Source organism: Ischnura elegans, chromosome 2 (genome assembly GCF_921293095.1).
Source record: "Ischnura elegans chromosome 2, ioIscEleg1.1, whole genome shotgun sequence".
Classification (NCBI taxonomy): Eukaryota; Metazoa; Arthropoda; class Insecta; order Odonata; family Coenagrionidae; genus Ischnura; species Ischnura elegans.
Window position 1 is genome coordinate 21,160,150 of NC_060247.1, and position 27,812 is coordinate 21,187,961.

The 27,812-nt window shown below is 38.4% G+C and overlaps 1 protein-coding gene and 1 long non-coding RNA gene across 9 annotated transcripts in view; one reads left to right on the forward strand and one right to left on the reverse strand.

Annotated features, from left to right (window-relative positions):
• Positions 1 to 27,812, reverse strand: part of LOC124153454 (lachesin-like) — an 810,730-nt gene that overhangs the window by 713,594 nt on the left and 69,324 nt on the right. The gene's annotated exons all lie outside the window — the stretch shown is intronic.
• LOC124153455 lies at positions 18,876 to 24,498 on the forward strand. 7 transcript variants are annotated; one of them, XR_006863659.1, is made up of 6 exons: positions 18,876 to 19,414; positions 20,166 to 20,217; positions 20,688 to 20,888; positions 20,982 to 21,201; positions 22,111 to 22,339; positions 24,409 to 24,498. It is a non-coding gene; the product is annotated as an uncharacterized LOC124153455 (long non-coding RNA). The 7 variants fall into 7 exon arrangements; XR_006863656.1 differs by having other exon boundaries at positions 18,876 to 19,410; XR_006863658.1 differs by lacking the exon at positions 18,876 to 19,414 and adding an exon at positions 19,543 to 19,978.

The following is a 27,812-nucleotide window of genomic DNA, read 5'->3' on the forward strand; positions in this document are numbered from 1 at the left end:
AAGGAAGTATAAAAATACTACAAGCAACTTCTTGTACTGAGAAAAGACGCTTATGTCTATTTTTCTATTCATTCTTCAATCAGTATGTAGTATCTCTCAATCATCCTCCGTTGCTACCCATATACTCCATTTCTTGCCTTAGAAATGGTAGAAGTGAATTCCCAATATTTGTTTCACTGTCCACATACATTTCCAAAGAATATAACGGAAAGTTCTAATTATAAGCTCTACAAGAGTGCTTACTGATTCACTGGAGTACAATATTTCCTTCTCATTCACAGCCCCAAGTTTTCTCGGCTTAAGAAAGTTTGGCCATGAATTTTACTACCAAATCCGTCGCTGAACTTGACAAGAATCCGTTTGGTTTTTGTTTGGGTCAGTCGTTTCAGTCCAATAACATAAACTTCACATTCCTATCCTTTTTTCCTTATGCAGAGGATGCATTTAAGATGGCCGGTGAAATTGTTATGAGTGAAATAGATGGAAGAAAACTTGCCTTTAATTTCTTGTTAATAAAACCAGGGTGAAAATAAATGATCCCAACGAAACTATGTAATTGTATTGCAATTAATTTAAGATATACAGAATCTCAGCAAAAGTTTTTTCGATAAAAATTCTACGAAAACATTAGCATCCCATTTTTAATTCCCCGCCAACCTTTCCTCTTGTCATGCTCGGCTCCCGTTTCCCCTTCTGTACCATGGCAGCGTTTTCAAGACAAAAAAGTGAATTCAGCCAAGAAAATGTCTCCCTTCGCGGTCCCAAGGCGGGGACAAGAAGGAGATCCATGAAGACACACAGGAAGAGAGAAAAGATAAGATGAGAGTGGGCACGAGAAACGGGGCTATCCCCTAGAGGAGGAGGGGCGGGATAGAGGGAGAAAATGCTTAGAGAATGCTTTTCTTGCTTTCCCCCCTCCACATTCCCACCCTTCATGCACTTCTTCCTCGAATCCCGCACCCCTACGCCGCCGCCCGACCACCACAATCAAAAATGCCACCGAGGAGGCTCCGTAACCGCTGAGGCTGCAAGCGAAAGAATTGAAGAATGCGATTTTTTATCAGAGTGATAAAAAAATGCCATCATCACTAATGAAATTCTTTTGACAACGGGACGATAACTCATGGTTTCAGTTCAATGTCCTGGAGATGCATGCTTCTTACATCATTCTATTTTTCAGGGATGGCAATCTCATTTCATAGGCTTTACATTACCTCCCATTTACCTCTCTTGTGCATCATGTATTCAATTAAATGTTATGATTCAACTCAGCAAACGTTTCTCTGAACTAATCTTTCAACTCTATGCTATGTAAGTGCGCCTCATACAGGAAAATACTGTATTCTTTTCGCTTTGATGCATGACGAAATACTTACTGTATTCTTGATGGCAATTGCAGACGGAATAAAAACATTCTTGCATCTTTTACTTACTTGGAAATGATGATATGAATAGTTCTTATGCTTTTTATACGGAAGTAATTCTGAACAGTTTCTGACTTCCTCAATTTCATCATTATCAATGAAGATTATTCAAATGTCTTCTCGTTCTACATAGAGAAATTTTGTTATGAAGAGAAAGCTAAATTACGAACAAATACCTCAATTCGATTTTATTAACATGAATTTAAAATTTAAAAAAAATAATTGGAACGCTCAAATGACATTATCTCTAAATCATCACCGTTCATTTTTATTCGTTATTAAATTGAACCGGAGATACCAATTAACAAAAACATGATGTAACAAAAATCATGAACAAGCGACAGAGCAAGAGTAATAGCCGCGCAGTGAAAAGGGAGTTAAAATAATCAAGAGCATAAAGAGAGTCTCATTCAGTTATCTTTATATTTATGTATCTCCTCTCTATGTGGAAAAATTCTATTTTACACTGCCTCAACATGGATGGATATTTAATAATCTATCCTATGTGTCCTATCTATCACTAAAAATGCGGCGAAAAAATAATACTGCATAATTCTGAGAGAATCGGGAATCTATCTATCTCTATCAATACACGAATAGCTTTTAGCTTCCGAACCAGCAGCAATTTTACTCTAAAACTGATACGTGAAGAGAGCGTGCTACTCCATAAATAAGGTAAAACAGATTTAAAGATGGAACACGAAATTATTTTGAAATATCTGCTTAACATTTAAATAAATAGCAGGTTTTTCCCTATGTTACCGTATTTCGGGAGCTCTGAATTATTTTGCGCAAAGATATCCCTAAAATATCTCCTGCAGCGTCTCCTGGGTCCACGTCCCTTAATTCTGAGACCTTTTCACTTTTTTCGGAGTGGGATGAGCCATCTTCCCAAAGATGATTTCAAATCTGCGACAGAAGAGGGTGTTGGCAGCGGCTCTCCGCCTCTCCCTTTCTATTAATCCAAGGCCCTTTCCACCCTTGCGCCCCTTCTATAGTTAGGCCATGGGGATAAAGATATGGCGACATCAGGGAGAGGAATTAGGAGAGTGCTTTGGGAAGAGGAGGAGTGGAGATGGTTTGAGGGACTAATTTGAAGAATGTAGCCAGTTCAATCTAAAGGTGAAAACGGAAGATTATTTACAGAATCTAAGACGAGAAAAGATTTAACGGGGGCTTAAAGGACGCAAGACAAGACTGAGGAAGCAGGAATGCACAGAAATTCACACGTGATCCAAGAACTTTGTCTGTTAATCATAGTTAAAAGTATTCACCGCAATGATGTCATTGTTTCCTTCAATCTACGCTAGCTCTCACTTTCAGCCGGAAATTCAGATATATATACGGGTCGTTGCTTGAAATAAGGAAATTTGAAATTCGTGGGGGACAAATTTCGTCACATTTCTCCCTGTGCGGGTACGAAATACGGAAAAATTACCCCGACCTATTTTCAGGAAAAGAGAACTGAAAGCTAAAGGTTCGTTAAGTTTCTTTAACCACCTGTCTAATGTGCAGGCGAACGATTTCTTTATATAGATTTGTTGGTCGCACGTAACACACGAACATTAAGAATCATATCACTTTAGCAATAACTAGCTTTTTCAGCAATTTTTCAAGGGTAAGTAAATCAGGATAAAATTAACGGACAAATTTCTTAAATATTTAAGAGTGTAAAATATTTAAGCAGAGAATTTGAGTGTAAAACATTTTACACTCAAATCTGATTTTTTTTCAAACCAGAGGACCATACTTAATGGAAAATTTTGTGCATGTTTTGGAACAGAAAGGGGATCACCTATACACTTTTACTAAGTTCTAGTTTATTTTTCTTTCACCCCAAATTGAAAATGGGTGTATCATTCATTATGTATACAGATAGAAACAAGTCGAAAATAAATTGAGATGGAGCACAAGCACGAGACCAAAGCATTCAATAAATAAAGATGGCCTCAGGAACAAAAAAATACCACGGGAAGATAGCCGTATACAAGCGGAAAAATTATTTAGTGTCCCTACGAAGATCTGTCCCAGGTATCACGAACGGAAAATCAATTCTTCAGGCGCTAAAAAGACTTACATTCGCTCAAAGACGGTCACTCTGTCGTAAAGAGGGCCTTTTCCCCTCTAGACACTGTTTCACATTGCCTTATAAGCCACGTCTACGTTGTTAAGTGGGGTGTGGGGCCTCCCACCATGTACTGGAATGCAAGTTCCTTGGTTTACAAGGCGATGCACTAAACATATGCGTGTTAACGGCTCATATAACTGGAACTTTAAAAATCATTGCCTCCTTAGTAAAACTAAATGTAAAACATGAGTCATGAGTACAAATAACATATCTAAATATACATTTGATACACAAATATACATTGAAATGCAATTATCAACGATTAATTGGCGAAGCGTTCTATCACACTTACGTTTTAAGGGTCATTTTCGCATTGTAGGTTATCAGAATGGGCAGGAGAAAACATTTCTATACAAACTGCAAAAGAGGCAAGGGAGGCCTAAAATACTATTTTTATTTTAGCCGAATGAATTAAGTATCCTATCCCTTTTCGATCTATTTCGATACCTTCACGATAACAATCAGAAGTAACATATTTTGCAAGGTAAGTCCGTTTCACAGTGTTCCTTATATTAAAATAACTTTAAAAAACGTAAATGATTTCGTATGAATAAACTTCCAGGTTTAAGTAAAGTCTTTAATTAACAGTCTCCCACAGACTTGAATATCATACCAATCGACTGAAAATGCGCACCAAACTGATGAAAGGGAGGCGAAAAGAAGGAAAAAGGGCAGACACTAAGCTCCTAGTTCACGAGAAGAAAAAAAAGCAGAACCAAAGGGAACAAAATTGGCAGGGGATGAAGAAGAAAATGAAGAGACGAAGTGGAGGGAGAAGGAAAATGGGTGGAGAGGGTGGCGCAGTGGCAGAACGGCCGAAGAAAGTAATACAGCGCCGTAAGCATTGAATAAATTTGGTCCCGCGTAATTCGTTTGGAGGAGGAACACGGCAGCAGGTGGATCGAAATTGGGAAGGAAATAAGGGATGAGATGCTAGTGATGAATCCTCGCCTCTTAAGTGCGTTCTAAAGGGAGGAGGACGCATTGCGAAGAGGGCGGGGAGGGAAAGTTGGGTCGCGGCAGATGTAGCATGCGTTCACCGACAACCTTAGCGAGCGAGGGCCCCTTACCGATCCCAACTTCACTTACCCCGTCCCATTTAGCCGTCACCCAAACCCCGCTCGCCTCCTGAGTCATAGGTCTTCTTCCCGCCGAGAAGTTTACCCAACATAATTAATTCAATGTATACAAGAGTTTCCTTAATAGACGCGAGCGCGGATCTCATCCAGACTTCCAGCCGGAGGAATTACGCGTCTTAAAGCATCACGGCCTAAGAAGCGTCGTCCTTGAAGCCCCTGTGATAGTTACAATTAAGGCGGGTTGTGCTGTGGCCAGGATATTTAAAAATAAATTGCGATGCTTCCAAAATTCCGCGGGTTTTGTTTCAAAATAATCCTGGCAAAGTGTATACCTTTCGAAATTCTAAAACATTTAGAGTACTTTTCTTTTAGGCAAGAGAATGGATATATGTTGCAATTAAGACATTTGCTATCAATTCGAGTGGACTGTAGCACCATTATCATTCTACCACCGTATTTTGAACATCTATTTTTACTTTTGCAGGTAATTATAGCAACAGCTATCCCAACTAATTCCACAGAACCCATTGAACTCATTTCAAAGTAATTAACTTGTAAAATAAGTCAAAATACGTTACACCCTACTAGCCTTTCGGTGAAGAATTAAATCCATGGGTCTAAGTGAGTTTTAAGTAGTTGACATACGTTGCCGAATGATTTTCCTTATAACTCATAAGAAGTATGCTAAAGCGCTTGCTGTTTCTTTTTACCAAGACTCGAATGATATATCACCACCATATCCACCATCATTCATATGCTCCAGCCATCAGTTTTCTTGGCAAAAAAAACAATTACATTACAACTTCAATCCGCCAACCTTAGGGTACTCATGAAAGTTCTTGGAAATTTGAGTATTTTATGCATAATTCTAAACGTACTTGAAAACCAAGTTTTTATTTTTAAGAATCCGTAAAATTTAATATTAAGCGCATAACTTGAGATTCACGAAAATAATATTTCGTTCGTCTCAAGGTGGAATCTTAAAGGTTAGGGTTAAGTCAAGTACTTCTAGCCACCGATATTTTCACCATTAATTTAACAGATTCCGCCTTCCAGCAATTAAGGAACAAGCTAAAGTAAGAGTCCACGAGAACTCTCGCATCTTATCCCGGTAAATAGTAGTAATGGATCTGCAATTCTAAGTGCTCCGGACCTCTTAACCAAAGTGGTCCTCCACTAAAAGGAAAACAAGCTAAATACAAAGCAGGAGGAAAGAGGTTGTCTTCAAAATATTTCCCATGCTATGGCTTCATATCCTATTCCATCGGGTGTTGAAATCTTTAGCGGCAATCCAACCCGAGCGGGATTATCCCCCTGCAAAGAGCACTTACGCCACGCCCGCACAAGTAGTTGACTATTGACTACATTTCGGTCATTCAATTCTGCCCATTTAGCCACAACAGCAAAACCTAACCTAAGCAGAAAACAAGGTAATCAAACTCTTCAACAGGTTGGACGGATGATCAATTTGTCAAAACTTATCTTAATAGATATACCTTAATTCCAAAAATATGTATTTCAAGCTCATACCTCAACTTACAACTTCAAAAGGAGTTAATTAGTAAAATAAACAGTGAAATTAAAATCGTTTCAACATTCTAAATGCGATGGTGGTTGGCGTAACATGGTGGAACTCCTTCATGATGCACAAGGTTAAGGTGGAACAGCGAAGTCTTTTTCTTAACCTTGTGCATCGTTTCAACATTCATTGCCAAATGTTATTGTCAGTGTCTTAAACATCTATTTCAATGACCAGCATTCCCTTATAATGCAAATAGCAGTAAAAATTAATAAAATTGGTATTGAAATACGCTCGTTTTCCATCTTTATGTTATTATTAATTACAATTTAAAGAAAATTCTTGTACTATTAAGATTTTTAAAATTTTCTCTGTAAATGAGGATGCCTGAACAGGTCAAACCGGTATTATATACCTTTTATAATTTCTTCAGAGTTTATTTTATATTTTGTTATTAAGATAAACTTTTAGAGATGCATAATGGAAGGTATTCACTTTTTACGGAGGAGAATATAATCATAAATGAATATTATCGGATTTTTGAGGGGATTTAAACAAAAGAAATTAACGATCTCCGTTCTTTGACCCAGAATTTAATTTTAACACCGCCGCAATATCCGCGAAGATATCTGCAATCTATATTTTACCCCAATTTCGACGTAGTTTCTTTAAAACGAAGAGTCAGTGTTTTCCGCGCGAGCAGAGGAGCAGGAGGGCGGGTCACTGCGTTTTCTTTAAGTCATTCCGAACAGGAACGCGGCCAATAAAATCCTCCAAAGGATAATAAGAGCCTGGAGGAGGGCCACCGACTGACTCCGTAGGGAGACCGAAGTGCTCACCTTGGAATGTGCGCCGTGCACTCCTCGAAAGACAAAGCCGCAGAGGAACGGAAAAAATAAAAAAGGTGCTTGCAAGGTGGAAGGACAAATATGTTTTTAAAAACGCTAATGCAGTAGGTAAAGTAAATTCGTAGAATAGACGTGAAAAATGTTTCATAACGGCGTATTACAATCATCAATGCTAAGTTGATTTTTATATAGTAGTAACGTATTTAGTACTTTCGTCCAGAAGATGATTTTCAAGCAAATATTAAGAGACGAAATCATCAAAAATTTTAACTGAAGAATTCCTGGGTAAATATTAATTGTTACCTTGAAATTTTTCTAAATGCTTTCTCGCAAAAGCCATGGAAAATACCGATGAGCGCCAAATTCATGGGAGAATGATGAAAAAGGACGCACTAACTAAGGTAGAATATTGAATTTGTTTATGAAAGCAAGTTAACTCAAGTTAAAGTTTGCGGAAAATAATCTAAAATATTAATCCTATTAAAACGGAAAAACTTTGCACAAAGAAGAGAAATTCATAGGATAAATGAGAGTTTGTGATAGCATACAAGGGCCAAGACAAATCAGGAGCATGGACTGTTTGACTAACTGATCAAAACAGCATTGAACAGATTCTGAAGAGTGACACCGAGTGTTAGCTGAAATATTTTTAGAGCAATTTTAAAACAAAAATATCACTTTTTCTTGATCTCCCATGATTTGACGAAAGCCTATTGTATACCCACTTTTTCACTAAGAGGAAAGGGTTGGTTGGCATCCAAAATTTTTCTTGACCCTAAGCACACCTGGTAATTACAACAATAAGGTATCTTGGTTAGTTGACTGTTACTTATACCACTACTTATACTGATAAGTAATGGTATAAGTAACAGTAAACTAATCAAGAAACCTTAAAATGGAACACCACACGATTAAGTATGAGTTAGTGAATTACAACAATGCCTGATAATGACATTTAAACTGTATTCGCAAAAGATCCCCATGGGATAGGGAAGGAGACGTTGAGGGAAGAGTACGAACGTGAAAGGAAGAAGATGAGGAGGGGTCGGGATGGCCTGGCGGCTAACTTATGGATCAATGTGGAGGGATAGAGGGGGGGACGGGGAGGTTTTAAAGGGGAAGTGGAGTGAGAGGGAGAATTTGGGTCAGAGTGGAAGGAGGAGGAGGAGGGAGCGTTAAAACGGAAAGCGAGTGCGAGCACGCACGGGACGCCCACGCTCTCTTCAAAGGACGCGGGGGACGCGTTCATCCTCGCGGGGGAATGGGTGGGGGGCTTGGGAGTGGGTGCAGGAGAAGGTGCAGTGAAAGTGGGAAAACGAAACACAAGAGGTTCACAAAAAGGGCTTAAAATCACCACATAAAACAATGTGCCCTGATTCAAAGTTATTTTTTTTTTCGAAGAAACAACAGCGTTCTGCTCCTGACTTGGGATATTAACAAGATATGGTTCATAATCACCGGTCCACAATCTTAGATTAGTTTTACGCTGCCCTCCACTCAATTCTATTATCAGCTAGTATTTTCACATCCACGTATTTCTTCTCCTTCTCGTCCTTCTCTATCTACGCTATATATTTTATTCGAGGTCTTCCTTATCCGCTGTTGCCATCCACTTATCCCTCGGCGTTTGTCTTCATCAAACCATCATGCCCCTAGATATTGCCTATTAAGCTGTTCCATCTTATTCTGAATATTTACAAAAAGCTGCCCGTCTCTCCTACTCTTCTAAGGCTTTTATAAGTAATAACTAAGTCGATGTATTTTTTAAATTATTCTCTTGTAGCACCACATTTTGAATACTTTAAAGTATAGATGTTATTCTAGTACGGTATATGATTGGTTTTCCGTAACTTTAAATAACTGGGTTTGAGGCACTTTCGGGTTCTCAATGATCATGAAATAGTGTTATAACTAGTTGCGCTGAAGTGGAAAATTCGGCATCAACTGATTCGTAATCGGGGATTTCAATATAGTAGGTTATACCAATTAAATAGAGCATATTCAAAAAAACTTTGCTATTTTCAATTCAGGGCAAATTAAAACAATCGAGTTAAATAAATGTTGAAAAAATGTGACGATAATGATAATTTGAATGAAAACTTTTTGAGTCACTTCCCTCCCTTAAGAAATGTTCATTATTATGAGGCATCTTTTTTTTGCTCTTCGAGGTAATAACTGAATCTTAGTATTAATTTTAGCACATCTGTTTAAAAAATGAGTAATAACAAGCTTAATTAAGCTTCCATTTTCACGGAGCCGAGTGGGTGGAGGAGAAACAGGGAAAGCGGTAAAACGAAACACAAAAGAGGTCCCCGTAATGATTTAGAATCCCTAAAAAATGTGCCTTTTTTCCTCGTGCTTGAGGTATTTTTTATTTCTCGCAGAAACAGCAACATTCTTTCCTATGCAAACATGATTGACTAATAATATGTATGGGATGAAAAGTTTAAATTAAAAATTGAAATTTTTTAATAACTCCAGAAACGATGAAGTTGATGTTTTGCCTAAACATAAACGATAAATAAAAAGTTTAGAAAATTTTTAATAAGTGGATGATGATGAATGGTATTTTTAATTACTATGTTCTCATTAAAAATTACTTTGACGAAAGGAACCACAACGAAAATAAAATTGGATAGTACAACACTTGTATCTTAACCCTTATTGATTTATAAAAAAAATAAGTACCTAAAAACTTTGGTAACAAATTGAACTTATATTTAATACTATAACATCCATTCCAAAGGGAAAATTTGTGATTTTGAAATATTCTATTGAGACTGAGCTATAGCAATTGAAATAAAAATATTGAATAATTTAAACTGATTTACAATATTTTTATAAAATTGCGAATTCATGAAGAACTACTTCCGCTTTCAGAAAAGGAAGAAGATTTTGATATAATTTTAGGAAACCTGACAAAAATTTTTGATCAAAGAACTTTAGAGCCAAAATAAACAGCAACAAAGTTATAATTTTAAATTGAAATGATAAAAACCTAACGAACATCATGATATAAAAAAACATATGACGAGGACACATTCCGCAGTATGGCACGGGGGAGCAAAACTCCCAGCCGCGAAAATCGACGGAAAAAAACACATAAAATAACCGATAGCACCTAGTAAACCAAATCTCCACACCATGCTAGGGATTTCCAATGAAAGGGGAAAATAATTATCAGGATGGAGTTCATAATAACGGAGGATTACTTCTTTTGTGTTTTGACTGGCACACGGAGAGATGAATTCCTAAAATGTGTCGCAAGGAAATGAATGCTCAAGAGAGGGATGGGAACAAATTCCATTGTCGGGAAAGCGGATTTCAAAGCGTGGCAGGCGTGGGAGCCGCACGATTTGTTTGGCCCGAAGTGGGTCGAAGAACGGATCGCGACTATTTGATTGCCGGGCTCGGGGAAAAGAAGACCGCTCGAAACTCGGTGAGAGAGAGTAATATCTGCCGACTCTGGGCGAGGATGGCATCATGGGATGCCGGCCGGATTGCCTTGCTCAGCGGTTTCCCACTAGCATCCTAATTTGCCCCGCAGGAAGAGAGGTGCCACACAAAGGAGAGAGGCTTAGTCCATGGAGCGATGCGGACTGTAAAAATACATTTTCCTTTTACAATGGCAACGAAAGCAGAAAATTTCATTATGGTTTGAAAATCACTTTAAATCGTGTAGAATACCGGATAAGGTTATTTGATTGAGAGATCATTTCTTTCCATACATATCCGACGACACTGAAACTGTGCTTTGAAAGAACGTGATGCGAAAAGTAAATAATAATTTTCTTCTGTATTCCAAATTTTGTAGCCTTTAAAAACGCTGAATTGAAACCAATACGCTTTTTACCTCCTCGATACCAAATAAGTGCAAAATAAACTACCAATCAATTAGCATGTAATGCGGTAGCCTGAATTGTTATAGATGTAATTAGTCAGGTGGAACTCAAGGTATGAGAGCTCCTCTCTGAGGCAAAGAAATGTAAACGGAGAAAAAGGGAGAATAAGAATTATCTCTACGTACGTTGTCTTCGTCCCTGTGGGTATATATAAATTTGTAAAACAAATGAAAACTCTTCTATATTGCGAAAATCACCATAGCGAACAAATGATAATAAGCAATAGGGTGGTTTCCTATTATTTTGTATTGCCTAAATCAAAAGCGTGAAATATGTACTCCTGGAGTACATATTTCACGCTTTTTGATTTTTAAATGACGATATCTTTTTTTCGCGATTAAATGAAAAGTGAAAATTTGCAAGCGCGCGAAAACGCGGAAAGTATGAATGCTGGGAAAAGCCCGTGTGACGTCTGGCTGCTACTGTGTGAGGCCACGTGGGTACGAGACTATGAACGCCGCTACGATGCAGGATGTTTGCTGCCGAGCATGGCGGTAGCGTAATTAACTAACGCTGGGCTTAAATAAGGATTATTAATACGCTATCAAACTAAGGAAACTCTCCGACCATAGGCAGTTTTAATAGGTGATTGCTAAAAAAATTTTCCCTGAGCTCTGTGCCTCATGTATGCATTGGTAATCTCAGACGATGTAAAAGTCCTATCTACTCGCATAGAATCTAGGTGCCTATGACGTCACGTGGATTGGCATCGCATGGACGCCAATCTGGCCTTTTTCAAATGAGGTTAAAAATGACCATTAACATTCGTCTAAACAGGGATTTATAAAACCAAATAATTTGTATATTATGAATACACTGATGTTGAATAACGAATCGCAATCAATGCCTTTCGTTTTCTTTGACGAAGGAAACTACCCTAATGCCGTTAAAAGTTTAGATTCAATATTTTTTTTACAGTTGTCAATAGTGTTAATATGGAGAAAGAAAAAATAATGGAATTTCTTGTTTTAATTCATCTGTAACTATTTCAGCAGAGAGTTCCCAGTCTCTAAAAGATTGCTTATCACGGTAAACTGAAACTAGGAGCATATAACTCCAGAAAAGTGGTTAAAACAAAATTAGATCCGATTCAATAAAAAATGAATAAATACAAAATTGTCGGCCATTCACTCACTACAGATCAAGAGTCCATTACAGATCAATTCCTACACATAAACCGCTGTAACGAATTTTTCCTTTATTATGATTAGCATCCTTTCCCGTTATTTCCAATTACTAGGGGAATAATATAGAAAATACCTATTTCTTAAATGTGAATAGGTACTAAAACAGTAAATTAAATTCCCTATATGAATGGAAAAAATTAAATACATTTTATAATGTTCTCACGGAATTCTATGATCGATATACGCAAAAGGAAACCAACCACAGTGGATTTAGAATTGAATACCGCCCAAGTTGAACCATTTAAATATTCCAAAAAATAAGGAAACATGATTCAAGAGTCACGATCACAGAAAAATATCCTTAGGTGATCCACTCAATAATTGTTAAATAGGCAATTTTCATGCTCGCATACAAATAAGAGAATACTCAAAATTATCTGGCGCGAGATAATTAAAGATATGATCTAGCTTCAAGTCACCAAAAGTCTCCCAAATTTGACGTGATAAATATAAATATTAACGCGATCAATGACAACGCTTGTTGCCATACTTTTTCGAGAGAAAAGAAAGCACCATGCATTAAATAAAAATAAAATGAATGCTCAATACAAACATACTCACGTCGAGTTTTGAAAAAAATCGCGTTCACTGATGATATCATTTGTCAAATGAAGATACTAACAGAAAATAAAATCCTTTATCTGCAACTTAAAATATGAATAGTTCTATCAACAATAAAAAATAATTCGACTTCTCAACAGCAATATTTTATAATAATGTATTTCTTGACAGAAAAATACATTTTAAACCCTGGAATGTAATTGTAGCGCATAATCATACCATAAGTAACAACTTGGCATGGTTTCATCGTTAATAATGGTAACTCTAAAACTCTCCTTCAATCTGCTCCGTATATGGTAGATACGATCAGCTACAGATGCAGCCGACGACAAATTGAGAAGATGTGGAGGGGGATAACTAGTCGTCATAAACGGCAGGGGCTCGGCATTAAGCAAATTACGGGGAGAGAGAGAGGTTAGCTGTTTCAGCTAAACGTACGCCAGGCGCAAGGGGATGTGCGATTAATCGTGGATGGCACGGATAGAGGTTCTGGAGGAGCCGAAACGGAGGAGAGAGGTAATCGGAGGCTTGCGAGGGCAAAGGAGTTAGCTAGCAGTGCGTCGGCACAAGGGAGCATAAGATGCATGAGGAGCAAACTACACGGAGGATACCATTTGCCTTGAAGTGCCACCTCCTTGCGGAGGTATGGGCCAAGTATGCACAACACACTGGGGCGTTCTGCACTACCCAGCCAAACAGCGTGAGAATATTTGGGAGGTGTTGTCCCATGAGTTTTTATTGCAATGATCCTCATATTCATAGTAGTAAAATGATTTTTGAGTGAAATTGATATGATGCTAGGATTCATTCCGCGTTTTGGTTTTACCGGAAGAAAATACATGGAGCTTTGCCAGGTTCCTACGTCGAAACTAGGATGGCAAACAATTCAGTTTAGCAGTTTAGCGGAGCAAATACCGGGTAAGGATTAATTCCAAAAAGCATTTGTAGTATCCAACGAACGTAGGTATATAATTTTTGCGTGATTGCTTCAGAGGTAACGAGAGCGTCCTAACATTTATGGCCCATAAAATTTTATTTTTCAAGTAAATATTATATTCCTTATAACTTAGGAAAATAATCCATCGTAAGTCACGAAACCTTCAAGAAACCCTAAACAAATAATTATGCACCCATGATGGTTCTTCTCACCATATCCTTCTGCCTTGCCCTAAGTAATTGCTCCTTGGTCACCCTAAGAGGTCCTTTCATCATTGATCTTCAGACAAGTAAAACTTGCAATCTCTCTGATATCAAAATGGTGCTCAGAGGATGAATCCACAAATCAAACCTTTCCTTCAAGCCTATGCAATTAAATTAATGCGACAATTCCTTGCGTTAAGCTTTTATTAATAAGTTTTCAGTAAGGAAAGTACCAGCTATTCTCACGAAATAAATCAAGCACACCCATCAAGTCAAAAGAAAAGCATTAAATTATTACCATTTGTAAACTCTTTAGCTTTCTCCGAAAATCTTCCAATAAAACACATATTCCAAACCATTTTATAGAAACTAATAAGCTTGGAATCAAAGTAAAGAATGTGCACATAATTCAAAACATTAAAAGCATGAACTTCTTACTCTTAATATTAAGTATCTTGGATTTCACAGTCATTTTATGACACACTGCCTCTGCTGAACCAATTATACAAGCGCATAATGTGTTACAAAACAGCAAGATAAGCGTGACATGCGTCATTAATAACGATGTGAATTTGCGTAGTGGGTAAATCCGAGCGCATAATCTTATAGGGGCTCCCATCCTCATACCTTGAGGGCACAAGGGAATGGAAACGCAGGCGAGGGAGCAGGAGACGCACTAGGGAGCTTTAAGCTGAGGATACCTCCTACATTCGCCGTATCGTTGTCACACGAGATCCCTCCGCGCGACACTCACCCACGTAACGAGAGGGGCCATTCAAGCATTACCTAAGACATTTTGGGAGAAAAAGACGAGTATTCATGTCCTCGAATGGTCTTAAATAGGGAAAAGAGGGTGAAAATCAAATAGAAATTATGCAAATTTTTCATCCCAAAAAAATTTGTAGCTAAAATATTGGCAATAGAGTTTTTACTACACTTTACTTCTGATTCAAGTTTGATCTGAGGTTTCCGCGGCGTTTCTTCATATGAGTCTTGGCTTCCGGGCGTTCCTCCGCGTTCCCTGAGATCTGCAACAGAGAAGACGGCTACACATTAGCCAACACATGGAAAAGGGTCTTTCAATGACCAATCAGAGCCCACCTGAATTCCAACCAATCAAAATCGGCCTCTGATCCCCATAGGTACCTATATAAGACGGCCAAATTTTATGCATCGCTACTTCTGACCTGAAGACGCCAGCAGGATGGCCGGAGAAACTGTCGTCACTTATGGACATCTAAACGCGGAGGAACGCCCGGAAGCCAAGACTCACATTTACTTCTGATTGTTGTTTAAAGCCCTTGGCCGTTAGCCCTAGCAGCGAAAATTCGAGCCCAAATGAGATTTTCGTCGGAGGAATTGGTGATATGAGTTTATAATAAAAATGAATTTAAAATAATGTTATAATATTATAATATAATACTTTTTATTTCATCATAAAGTTTGGTGGTGTAAAAATATTCCAATTTAGAATGTACAAGAAAAGAATATAGAAGAAAAAATTTTAAACTCCTTTCCTCCACGAGCTTCTGCACTATTTCTGGCATGTTTTAATTTTAAACAACTCAATAATTCTGGATAACTAAGGTGGGATTAGATCTCTGTTCAATTTAAACTTAATCTGTTGGAAAATCATATATCTCCATTTTCTGAAGAAAAACCCACCTATCAAAGATTAGAACAAGCTACCTCTATTGATATGTCTACCTTTACCTCAATTTTACCCCGGGGGACTTAACTGAGCCGTCAATGAGTCCGGAAAAGGTGAAGCTGTGGACTTCTTCGCTTCGAGCCCAAAGCATTTCAGAGACCGACTTTCGTGAACAGCCCCAAATTAGACACGAGCCTGTCCCTCCCGCATACGGCAAGATGGGAAGGTGACGGGGTAGTTGTTTCCCTTGAGCTCTGCGGGACGAAGGAGACAACCCATGTGAGTGAAGGGGCAAAAGGGTCTTGATGAGGAAGGGAAGGAAGCGAGATGCCGCCAAGGGCCTCCTTTGCTCGCGGGACAAGAATATGAAGGCAGCACAGGAAGCGGATGATGCATACGATCCGGGAGGGATGGCTCCGAGGGAGAGTCGCATTGTCTTGCTGCTTTATATGGGGGCGTTAAGCAACTTTATAGCCCTCCTACTAGCGGGAGGTCCTTTCTCGATGGACAAAAGGAGTAGGAGGAGGTCTTCAAGCAGAGCGCGTTCGAGGCTTCTGGGCAAGACCAGTTTCTGGGGGTGGGGGAGAAGGTGGTGAATAGGGGTATATGCGTGGGCGGAAGTCAGCAAGGATCACGAAGATTGCAGGCCGGGGGTTCGCCAGCGATTCCGGTGGCAGGGGTGGAAGGCCTTGGCGGGGTACGGGCAGGGGTAATGACGCGACAATAAGAGGGTTAATTAATTATTGAGTGCGGTTGACTCTGAGGAAAGAGTTAATGGGGGAGGTGGGGGAGGAAGTGAGAGAGGAAGGGGGAAGAACAAGAGAAGGTCGGGAGAGCGTGAATAATTCAGGTCTTTCGGCTAACAAATCAGTGGTTATTACAATAGACGGCTAAACGGAATTCGCTCCGGAAATTTACAATTTAATTACGTTGTTAGTCCCGAGTGTGCCCACGGTCGCTTTGGTTCCCTCTCTTAGTTCCGCCGATAAAAATGCTTTCTCTGACGGCACGAAAGGAATAATGCAATGCACACACCCGCATTGAGTGTTTTATTACGCAAAATGCCTAATTATGTTTGCCCTTCGATTAGTAAGGGCTCCGGGGCATATACCGTTGGGGGTGAAAATGCTCGCCCAACGACACGTAATTATGACGCTCGTCAGCGCTTGAAGGGTTACCCGCTGTCGCACCTATTTCAAAGGTGGACAGGAATTCGAATAAAACATCATCGTAAAGGCATTTTTCATTCATTAAGCTAATGGGTGTTCGCGGCGTGGCAATTTAATAATGAAAAACTGATGAAATGGGCGTCGGGTGTTGTTGAGCACACAGTAATAGCATTCAAAAACCAAAAATTACGACCAATCGAGTCAAAAAGTTACTACCCATACCTACCTTGAGCTCCTTTATACACATATAATTTCATTTAAAAGTTACTAAACACATATAATTTACATTTTCCGTTACTACAGCGAAATTTTTGAACTAATTGAGGTATATGGATGAGTGAAACTGTACTATGATACTTCATAAGAGGAAGTATGATGAGTTCCCTTCAATAAAAGCTTTTCCAGGCCTTGATAATGATACACTATGCTAACTAATGAACTTAAGCAAAAATAAACTGTAGCTATTAAGAAGATACTTCTGTATCGATTTTATTTATATGTTTTCTATTTCCTTTCCACTAAGCTTAAATGCTTCAAATACATCATTATTAGAAAATTTACCAGTATATTTATTTTCGTGGTAACTTTTTATGCAGCCCTTGCACGTCAGGCATTAAAAATGTAAAGTTGCAAGGTACAATTTGTTTCTTAAAGACGGCGTCTGTTTTTGGCGTAGAAAAACTTATTTAATTCAAATAAAATAGAGTGAAAAAGGTTTTAATCTGTAAAAAAGAGAAAAATTATCATCTTCTAGTGCTTCAAAATAATACAATATATTGAATCGACGCCGGACGCGCGCAAACTATCCGAGTGACCAGACACAAATGCCCCAAATAAGGTCCAGAATTCAACTGCAATAGGGGCTATAATTTTCATTAAATTCATCGGTTCCACATTGAGCATTGCACGGAGCTTAGGGAATACAACCAAACAGCCGTCGTCCTCGAGTAGAGTTAAATCGCTGCCTCTTGGGCGACTCGCGTCAAAAATGGGCTAATGTTAACGCCAGCGCGCGGTTTGCCGCGTCGCCTCGTGCAGGCAACACCCCATGTGCACTCGTAACCCCAAATGGCTTAAATGACCCGTCGCCGTTCTCACGGCTCCTAGGGAACCCAGCCACTATTAGCACAGCGACTGCGAACTAATGCACGATTAATTTACGGGGTGATTCTCGCGAATTAAACATGAATTTCGAAGTCAGATAAAATCAGCTCCCAGGGAGCCATCAAAACCGTGCACGCCAATAAGAGTCAGAGATAGCAAGCGCTGAATGATCGTATCTGGTGGTCTCAATGCTTGTATAAATACAAACCTTCGTGAGAAATAATCAAAAATTCAAAGCCTGGCCAAATTTGAAATCGGAAAACACTTCGATTAACCTTCAATTAGTGCTGATGACATTTATCCCAGGCACAGAAGCATAACCTAAAAGTTCACAGAGGAATAGTTTTTTTATTCCTTCCACTTCAATAAGCGAGATATAGGATCATATTTACACTAGCAATAACTGTATATTTCATTCCTTTCCGTATTGCTACCGTCAGAGCAAGTTTGATTACTGACCCACAGCATTCCTTGCTATGGGATTCGCAGTTCAACTGCAGAGGGTATTCGATGCAATTAACGACGTCAGTTAATTTGATAATAAATATTAACAAATTTTGTAGCACTTGTTGTTTTTTTTAACACACCAAGAATTTTAATTTTTAAGATATTTTTTACCATTTTCTCAAAGTATTACTGATGATATTTTTCACCTTTGATTAGCAAAAAACAAGGAACGTTCAACACTTATTACGTTCAACGAAATACTGCATCCATGCTAAAATGCCGCTTATTCTTGTTTTAAAAGCTTTAAAAGGTGTTGCATTGGCATTTAACTATGTAAAACGTCCAAGGACATCAAGACATAAATATTTATAATTAAAAGAAAAATTGACACCGTAACATTATTGTGATAAGCATAAGGTTTGTTTTTCTACTTCACAAATAAAGTCATCCGCTTTAATAAAAATGGCCGCAAAATAATAGGTTTCAAGAAGAATCAGAGCCATAAAATATAATCACGCGGCAAAAGACGAAGGAAATTAACTTAAAAAATTAGCTGTAAAATCACTTTTTTCTCGACATGAAAGTCTTAATGCAAGAAAAAAAGTAAATATAATTTTCAGAGTCCTCACACCAGATCAGTAAATACAGGACTAGAAAAAGGAACGGGATTTCAGAGAAAGTCTTGTTGAACCTCAGTTCTACACATATGCCATGAACATACATATGGACTATCGTCGACATAGGGCGCTGCATGCAAGCGATTGTTTCCCGAACTTCCTGTCGATAGGTTTACAAAATTTGTCGTGTGGCGTCGCTACTTTGGAAGAGGATTGCTTTGTCACGTTAAAATTACATGGCGGTAGTAGGGAGATTCCTGTCGGCCAGCGACAAAATTGAGAATTGTGCAGTAAATAGAGCTTCCTTCGAAATGCTGCTCAAACTGTTTATTGCCAGATATTAATCGGTGGGTGTGAGTGTGTTAGACGCGTAGTATCTTCGCTTGGGAGTGGTTGTCTACGTTGTTTACCACAACGCGTTGTACCGCTGTGAGAGTTGTGCTTGGGTGCACGGAATATTTGTGTGGTTTGTGTTCAGTATCAATTTTCGTGGAGTCTGTTCTTCGCTATCACGGTAGAGAAGAATAGGAAGCGGGATGCAAGCTGTTGTGCCGAGTTGGAAGACAACCACTGGAAAATAAGTGCAGATAATGCCAAGATGGTCGTCAAGAACAAATCATTGTTACAAGTAACTGTAAGTACGTATTCTGTGTTATTTATGTTGGATATTCATTACTTAACTTATTTAATATTGAATAGTGTGTAATTTTAGTTCTTTAATAGACTTTACCGGAAATCCGGTAATGTTGTTACTCTTGGCCATGCGGTCATTTTGATGTGATTCTAAATGAGGCAGCCATTATTATTCATATGAGAAGCTTTATTTATAATATTTGTTTCGTTATTATTATATCAAGTGGAATTTTAGACCATAATACAAGAGATCGTGTGTCTTAATAGACCAGAAATTCGAAAATCCTAGTATTTACGCCATGCGGTCATTTTGTTTGGGTTTCTTGGTGAGGCAGCCATTACTGTTTATGTGAGTAGTATTAATTAAATTTGTTCAGTGGTACCTCGCTGACCACTATTTGCTATTAATTTATCATAATCGAATGAAAATGTGATATCGGAATTGAAATTGCCGTGTTCTACCTTTCATAACTTTAGTTTTTAGTTACATAGTGTAGCGAGATGTTTGTTTTCGCGCAGCAAGTTCTCTTGTACGCTGTTTTTCTTGATAGAGTTAGTTAGATTCCGAGGTATGGATTAATTAATTTAATTAACGAGAAAACTCTTTTACAAATTTTTACATAAGATAATGGTGTTCATATACGTATTAATATCAGCAGCCCATCACGGGCGTTAGTCTCACGGTTAATGTGTGTTAACTCAATTATATATTTCACTTTGATGAACTTAATGTATTCCCTTTATTCTTTATTCAAGAGGAAAAATTGCATGTATCCCCATGGTGACGATGAACCACTGATATAAGGAGGTATGCCTCCCCATTAAGAATACCACACTTGTACTACTCTATTGCTTCTAGACGAGAAAAAGACAGTTGTGCTTCGTTGAAGTCGGAAAAGGTTATAATATTATAAAAATAGCATCGCATGTTCATTGCACAGAAAAGAGAATGTGCTCCTAGAATTTAAATTTGGAGAAAAGGGGAGTTTTTGCATCTCACCTTGCAAATCTACCCATATAATTTTATTTCCTGTGGCAAAATTAGAGAGTACAGTTAAAGCATTCAATCTTGATAATTTGCTCTGTGTTTGTTTTGATACCGATGAATGAGCAACAGTTTATAGCTATTTTGTATTTTGCATTGTGGGGTAAAGTAACATCATTTTGTCCTTGTTCATTGGGTGAATATGATTATTTACATAAGTGTCTGCATAAAACTTTATTTTTTGCTAGTGGAAATTTTTTCGTAAGGTATTTCATATCTTGTTTTCTTTCTAGTTATATTTATTCAGCTAATCTGGTTGTGGAGTCTGTGATGGCATCCAGGTCCTACCAAGTACTTGGGCGGATGAAGAAAATAAGAGCTTTTTGGACAGATACAAACAGCAATATTAATTTAACAGTAGGTGTGGCAAGACATTTACTCTGTTACTAACAGCTGGTTGCTTTACCCTTTCAAAAGGGTTATGTATGGCACTGGTAAGTTACAACTTTGGAGTACCTACGATAGCTTTCTTTGATAGTAAAATTTCTATAGTATCTATGAGACTGGTATCCCTCCATTCATTCCAGATTGCTACAACAGGGGGAAAAGAAAATTAAAGCAAGCAATGTATTCTGATACAAATGCAGAGGCAGAGCCGGGATGAAAGAGATGAGTCAGGACACAAAGACATCTTTACAGTGGAGACACTAATGATGAGAGGGTTATGCCAGCCAATGAGAGTATAAGGTCCCGAGGAGGAATTTGCCCCCATTACCTGTGTCTTCTGCCAATGAGCTCCACTAACAAGTAAGTGAAGGAACATTCCTTGAAAATATGATGTCCACAGAGACTAACACATTTTATCAATACTTCGGTCTGATTAGATGTGTGGGATTAGAACTGAAAGATCAGAGAAGTGATGGGTGGTGCTGCCATGTAGGATAGTATGTATGGCTATGAGACTTGTGGACTGTCATGGTCAACTACTTTGTCTGTCTATGTGAACTAGGTATGATTCAAGGCTGCTAATCTGGATGGAATAGCATCATGCAATTCGCCGATATTGCAACTGAAGTTGATATAATTATAGCATATTGCAACCCAGATGCAATACGGTATTCAGAATGGTTGCAATTCTTGTTTTTACTACACTGGAAGACGTAGTTCTCAAAATAGCTATAGCACCGTTGCAATTCATTATTCAGAACAGCGAATCGCAACTGGTTGGGTTGCAATAATAATATGCGGTCTCCCAGGCTGAGCTATTCGGTATTGCTACCCAGAAAATGTTCACATTGCGATGTTGAATTATTTTTTCATAAGGGAAGAGGCAGAGCTCCGAAGTAGCTTGTGCAAGAAGTAGCCAGATGCTATTCCGAACAAAATTATTGCACCCCTTCATTCACAATACGGGGTCGTTGCAATAATGACCCGCGGAATAGCATATGGTATTTATTGCAACACTTATCCAGAATAGCAGCCCAAGTATATTTATATATTTTTCAGGGGTATTTCTGTGTGTTTAACTTTAATTTTGTTTCATAGGTAATCATGTTGAGTCATTTAAAATTATTTTATTCACTTTCTGTGGAATAGTATTTAGTGGTGCATTGAGTGATTAACATTTTTCCAGGCTCAAGAGCTTATATTTTAAAGAAATATTTAGTATTTACATTTGCGAGAGCTACTTCTTTATTTATTTAACTTTTCTTATAGGTGCAAGGACTGGCTTCCAGACTACAGTAATGAGAACACTGCAGATAATGCAGCAAAACCAGGTGCCCCTTAAATTAAAAATAAATACTTAAGAATCATAGATATATGATTTGCTAAAGAAGGTGGGATCAAGAGAGAATGACACATATAGCAGGATGGCGTGATGGAAAGAATCCATATGACCACTTTGAAAGGCTTTTTTAAAAGAGCCAATTTCAGAAAGAATATGGTAAGGATATTTAATGTACTCAGTAGCATTTCTGTTACACCACGCTCTTCTTTTTCAGAAAAAAAATTGTAAAACTGACGGTGAGAAAAATATGGGTTTTCTTGATTCAGGCCACAAACACTCACCTTGTGATTTTTTAATCATCATTGCGAATGGAACAAAAATTGGAATTTGAATTTGTTTAAAGTCAAAGGGCATTAGTTTGAGGGATGCTGACTTACAAAAAATATTGGGGGGCCTAAACCGGGGATCTGGCCGTGCGAAATTTTATAAGAAATGAGTTCTAAGTTTTTTAAGCATTTTAGAAGAGTTATGTATATGGTCAAAATAAGAACCCTGATATCTCGAGTCTCGATATCTGGACACTCCGGGAAAATTGACTTATTTTTTCATCACACCCATAACGAATTTTAAATAGGGCTCGGGCCCCCTCAGGTCGCTAGGGGGGGAAGGGGGGCAAGCCATGGGATTTATGAGATTATTTCCTTGAAAAAAATAATTTTATTATAGTTTCATAACTTATACTAATGTATATAAATTTTCGTTGGTTTAAAGAGATTTTGTTGAATATTTTCAATTCAGTAGTGATTTTGGCAAAAGACTTGCCATTTTTGCTTCTTGGGGGGGGGCAGCTGCCCCTTGCAGGGTACGCCCATGTACGAAGGTCTCGATTTACAACTTTGTTTTATATATGTATAAGATTTATTCACCAAGGAGACCACATATTTTACTATGCCTTTCTCAGCACCATATTTTTATGAAATTCATAATGCCGAATGCATTGCAGAACTGGTAGTGATTTCCTTGGATGGGCCTTAGTGTGACTATAATTAATTATTTTTCATGCGATACTTTCAACATGCGTTATATATTATTCTAAAATAGCTGCCCTCTCTGAATATGGTTGAGTTGGTGTAAAGGCTATTATCATTGACTCCTACTCTGCGGACCAGGGTTCAGGGCCTTATAACTATGGTATATTTTCGTGTCTTCATTTTGTTCATTTATTGCTTGAAACAATTTTATTTTAACTGCTAGGCAGAATAATAATGCCACTGCTTCCCATAATGTATCTTCTGAAACCCTTTGTGTGTGATTACAAGAGGGCCACCAACAAATGCAGTTTATTTGAGAAAAAAGCTGCCATTATTGCTCCCCTTAAAATCTTTTGGTGGGTTTTCTAGGAGGGTAGCTCTGGAGACATTTTTCATGTTACCCTAATGTGGTGTCTGCATTTCAGCAATCCTTCCTTCAAAAGGACTTTGTGTGCTCCTTTGAAGTTCTAGTATGGTCGCGACCTATTTTATGAGTCATTCACTCTGTCTGGTGAGGAGTGGAATTCTGCTGAAATCTGAAGTGACCCTTTCTAGTGTAGTCTTCCTATCTTTGCGTTCAAAATAACACTGCTTGATAGGTCATAATGATGACAAAGTAATTCCTATCCTGCCTATGCTCCCCACAGTTTAAATTATTTTATGAAACCACTTCCAGTTCTGCAATAAAAAATATGGCATTGAATAAAGCCTAGGAGTGGATGTGGTCTTCCCTCGTCAGTTGGTGAAAGTGGAGTTACTTAAGTCATTTGGGTTTATTTGAAGGGTTACTTATCTGCTCTCAATAATTAATAATTCCTATCACTCATTATTATGTATTTGTGAGGCTGGTAATTTATGGCATTAACTTCATCTTTAGTGTGCTGCATTTCTGTCATTTGTTTGTTTGTTAGAGTTAATTTTTGAAACTATTTTGCAGCTTCAATTCTGTAGTAATTACTTTTTGAGTGGTGGGCATTAAGGTAAAATAATGGCATAGGATACTTGTTGATGGGCAAGGTCCATTTTCCAATGCATAAATACAAACTAATTTCTGTTGTATTATATTTTTAAAGAGGTGATACAAATTTAAATTTTAAAGCAGAATAGAAAATAAAGAAAATGTCCTATTTAATTGTTGGGTGGAGGGTTTTCATTCCTGTTCTTATTCCTTGAAGGTTAAGATTTGCACCTATCAATAACCTAAAAAAAAGTCCTGCTTGATAGTGTTACATTTTTCTTTATTTATCGTTACAGGTCAGTCTTCGATGCAGATCTTGTTTAGGCATCTAAAGAAGACTGATGGATTATGATGTTGATGTTGTTATGTATGCTAATATTTATGTTTATGAAATTAAATGAATTAATGAGAAAATATAATGTCATTCATCAGATTTTAGATTAGAATGCTTGGAGATTAATCTCTGGAATCTATACTACACTTCTGAAGCATAGGTGGTGTTTGTATGATGCCATTCTTTGGTTGTGTTGGTCCAGGTAGACCTGCACAGGCCCAGGAGAATGATCTTAAATCCCATTTAGTTTGTATTTGGCCATCCAACACTTCCATTGGAGGTATTATTTCAGGATTAGGGTGTCCCTGAAATCCATATGAGACGAGTGATTGAATCCGTGAGGTAGGCGATGTTTCAATACATGAAATTTTCTACGATTCTTGCAAGCATTTAGTTCAATGTGGTAAAATTCCACTCCTTCACGCTTCAATATTTGGATTTTATTCTTTGTGATGCATCCCAAACCTATCAGCGGCATCACAATACAGGTAAATGGTAGAATAGTTGTATCTGATTATCATGGTCCAAATGGATGGAATTGAAGGAAGCAATTACGCAGAGGAGGATTAGTAGGATTCATAAGGGAGTTACGGTTAATGTTATTAGATTGTTGCTTAGTTTACTTGCCAATCACCCTTTAATTAACAGTGTGAGAGTTTTTTGTAATATAGGAGCAATACAGAATTGGGTTATCTGTAATTGATCACTTTGCTGCTTCAGGAATTTCATTATTTTGCATTGTTACTACGTGATGCAGATTTTCTTTTTATCATTGGCATGGTTGAGGGCTAGAGGATGCATTGTAGCATTTGTGGCTTGTCGGTTCCAAATATTCAGCTCTTTTACTCCTAGGAAATTTCGTGTAGTTTGTTTACAGTGAGGCAAAGTGTTACTCGATGTGGCGTTACGAGAATTTCAGTTTTCTGTGGTGAAAAGACGTTTGCTACCGAAATCGATAATTGCCGGCATTTACTCCATTGCTTCCTTTAAGCGTAATAACTGTAACTAATTATATCGCCCTCGGGCCTACTTAAAGCCACATTTGAAAACCCGCGTTTTAGATTTTTAGTACCGCTTTCTGCCGAGTAGTGGCGCCACGACCACGAGTGCAAGCTTGTGTGTTAAAAGCGGATTGTTTGGGGTCATCTGCCATTGGCTCGATGAGCGTCCATATGCATGTTCATGACATATGCATACCACTGCTCAATGTTTTGCGAGCGGAGCCAAAGTGACACCGTGGAGGAAAACCGAAAAAAGAAATTCCGGCCTGGGATTAGCCGCTTTCCTTTCCCGCTCCCGGAGCCCCCGCGCAAGGGTTGGGGGGAGGGGTTAAGACGAGGAGACGTTGGTGTGGGTGGGAAGAGGGTTGGGGAGTGACTGGAAGGTGGCTTCGTGAAAGGGTCGTGCAGGGAGGGAAGCGTGGGAGAAGATGCTCGAGCAAGAGAACGGAGCACTGAAGATCCCCCTCGTAAGAAAGGATGGGATGACTCTCTTACGCACAAATTCGTGTGAAAACGTGTGTAACCTTCCTCTGTATGCTCGCACAATTCATGTTTCGTCGCCGTGACCCTGAGCTGCCCTCCAGTCTTTTAGCGCACATGTGAAAGGAATACCTTGATTTAAAAAAATACACATTTTTGATCGAAGGAATTGGTGGAATTATGAGAAAGGTGTACCACACTCGAACTTAGCATTCACATTCGAGTATATTTGTCACGACGAGGAGCTATGTTTCTCGGTTGATTTCCGTCTTTTCTCCTTTCGTAAAGGAGAGTCTTATAGTATCATAAGCTTCACAAAAATATACTTAAGCGGGGTATGTCCTCATTCCATATACCCCATCATTTCAATTCTTACGAATGACTCACTCCAGCCTATTCTAAATTAATGGAAAAAGATGAATTTCTGCCTTCTAACACCTCTATAGGTTTTAAGCACTTTCATCGCCTTCCACAAGAGACCGTATCAGATATCGTTTTTAATTATTTATTTTGATACCTCAAGAGACATTGATTCCACTTTCTTCGCAAAATGTCCTTCGCAGGCAGAAATTTTGACAATGAACAAAACGCGATCCATATCGAAAACGGATGAAGTGTATCTACTTTTCTCGCCATAATATTTGCAACAAAATGTTGAAAAAAGGTAAGTCCTGCATTACTTCTCATTCCCTTTCTCGTCTAATTTCTGTTAAGTGATCGTAAGTATTTCATTGACTGCATAGTTTTTGGTATTACATAAATAGTTCAGACCAGCCAATACAATTCATTACCTACTATTCATTTGTTTCAACAATTCTTGACAATTTTTTTAGAAAACCATTGACTCCCAAAACGTTCTGCCCACTAAACAGACAACCTTGTGGAATGATGAAGGGTAGTGAAAGATGGGAGAAAGACGGGTAGGAGAGGTCTCTTGACGACGGAGGAAAAATATGGACACTTTGCTATCAACGAAATTTCGCGTGCCGCTGACACCAGGCGAAAAGCAGCGGTGTAACTAGGGAAGTACACATTTACTGGCCTGTAAATACATACCGTTTGTAAACATGTTCTATTCCGCGATTCAACAAGAGCTCATAGGGGTGTTTGAAGAGATGTAGTCATGAGGGGAGCGTTCGCACTAAGTGCACCGGAGCTGGCAAAAATTGTTTGCAGAGCTGAGTAATGACGCAAGAGATGAGAACTCCCTGATGGGACCACAATGCAACGGGAAGGGTGGAGGAGGGCAACATACTATATACAGCCAACACAATCCTTATATTTTTCCTTTCGCAAACGGTTTGAGCCCGCGGGAGAGACTACCACTTCATTTTTTTTTTTCAATATAAAAAAAAAGTTTATATAACATATTTTTTCACCCGTTCTTTTTTTTGTGTTCGTGTCGAAGGAAAAGGCGCGCACGCTAACGATGCGGAAAAGAAACTCCAAGATTTATATACTGCATACATATATACAGCTATCATTTTTGAATGTGCGACGGAGCGGGAAACGTTTTTTCAAAGATCCTTTACATTTTTCTTCCTCCTCTTTAAGTACGCCGCCCTTTCGAGTAACTCAAAGAAGAGCTCCACGGGCCGCACTATGTCAATTATTGTCAAGGCCTCGGAAAAATCCACTTTTACCGGTTATTTACGTTATATGAACACTGACTTCACTTTGCTCTCGTTTTTTTCCTTACCAAGTAGCCATGATTTTTCACCCAACCTGTTTATTAGCTCTACCTGTGACATGAACCGCAATTTATTTACGCCAATCTATTCAAGTAACACACTGCAGAGTTTTTATATAGGACTGCTTCCTTTGTAAATAATCTTCGTGATTTTGGCTGTATTATTTTTCATGACATTTGTTAAAATGCGAGACC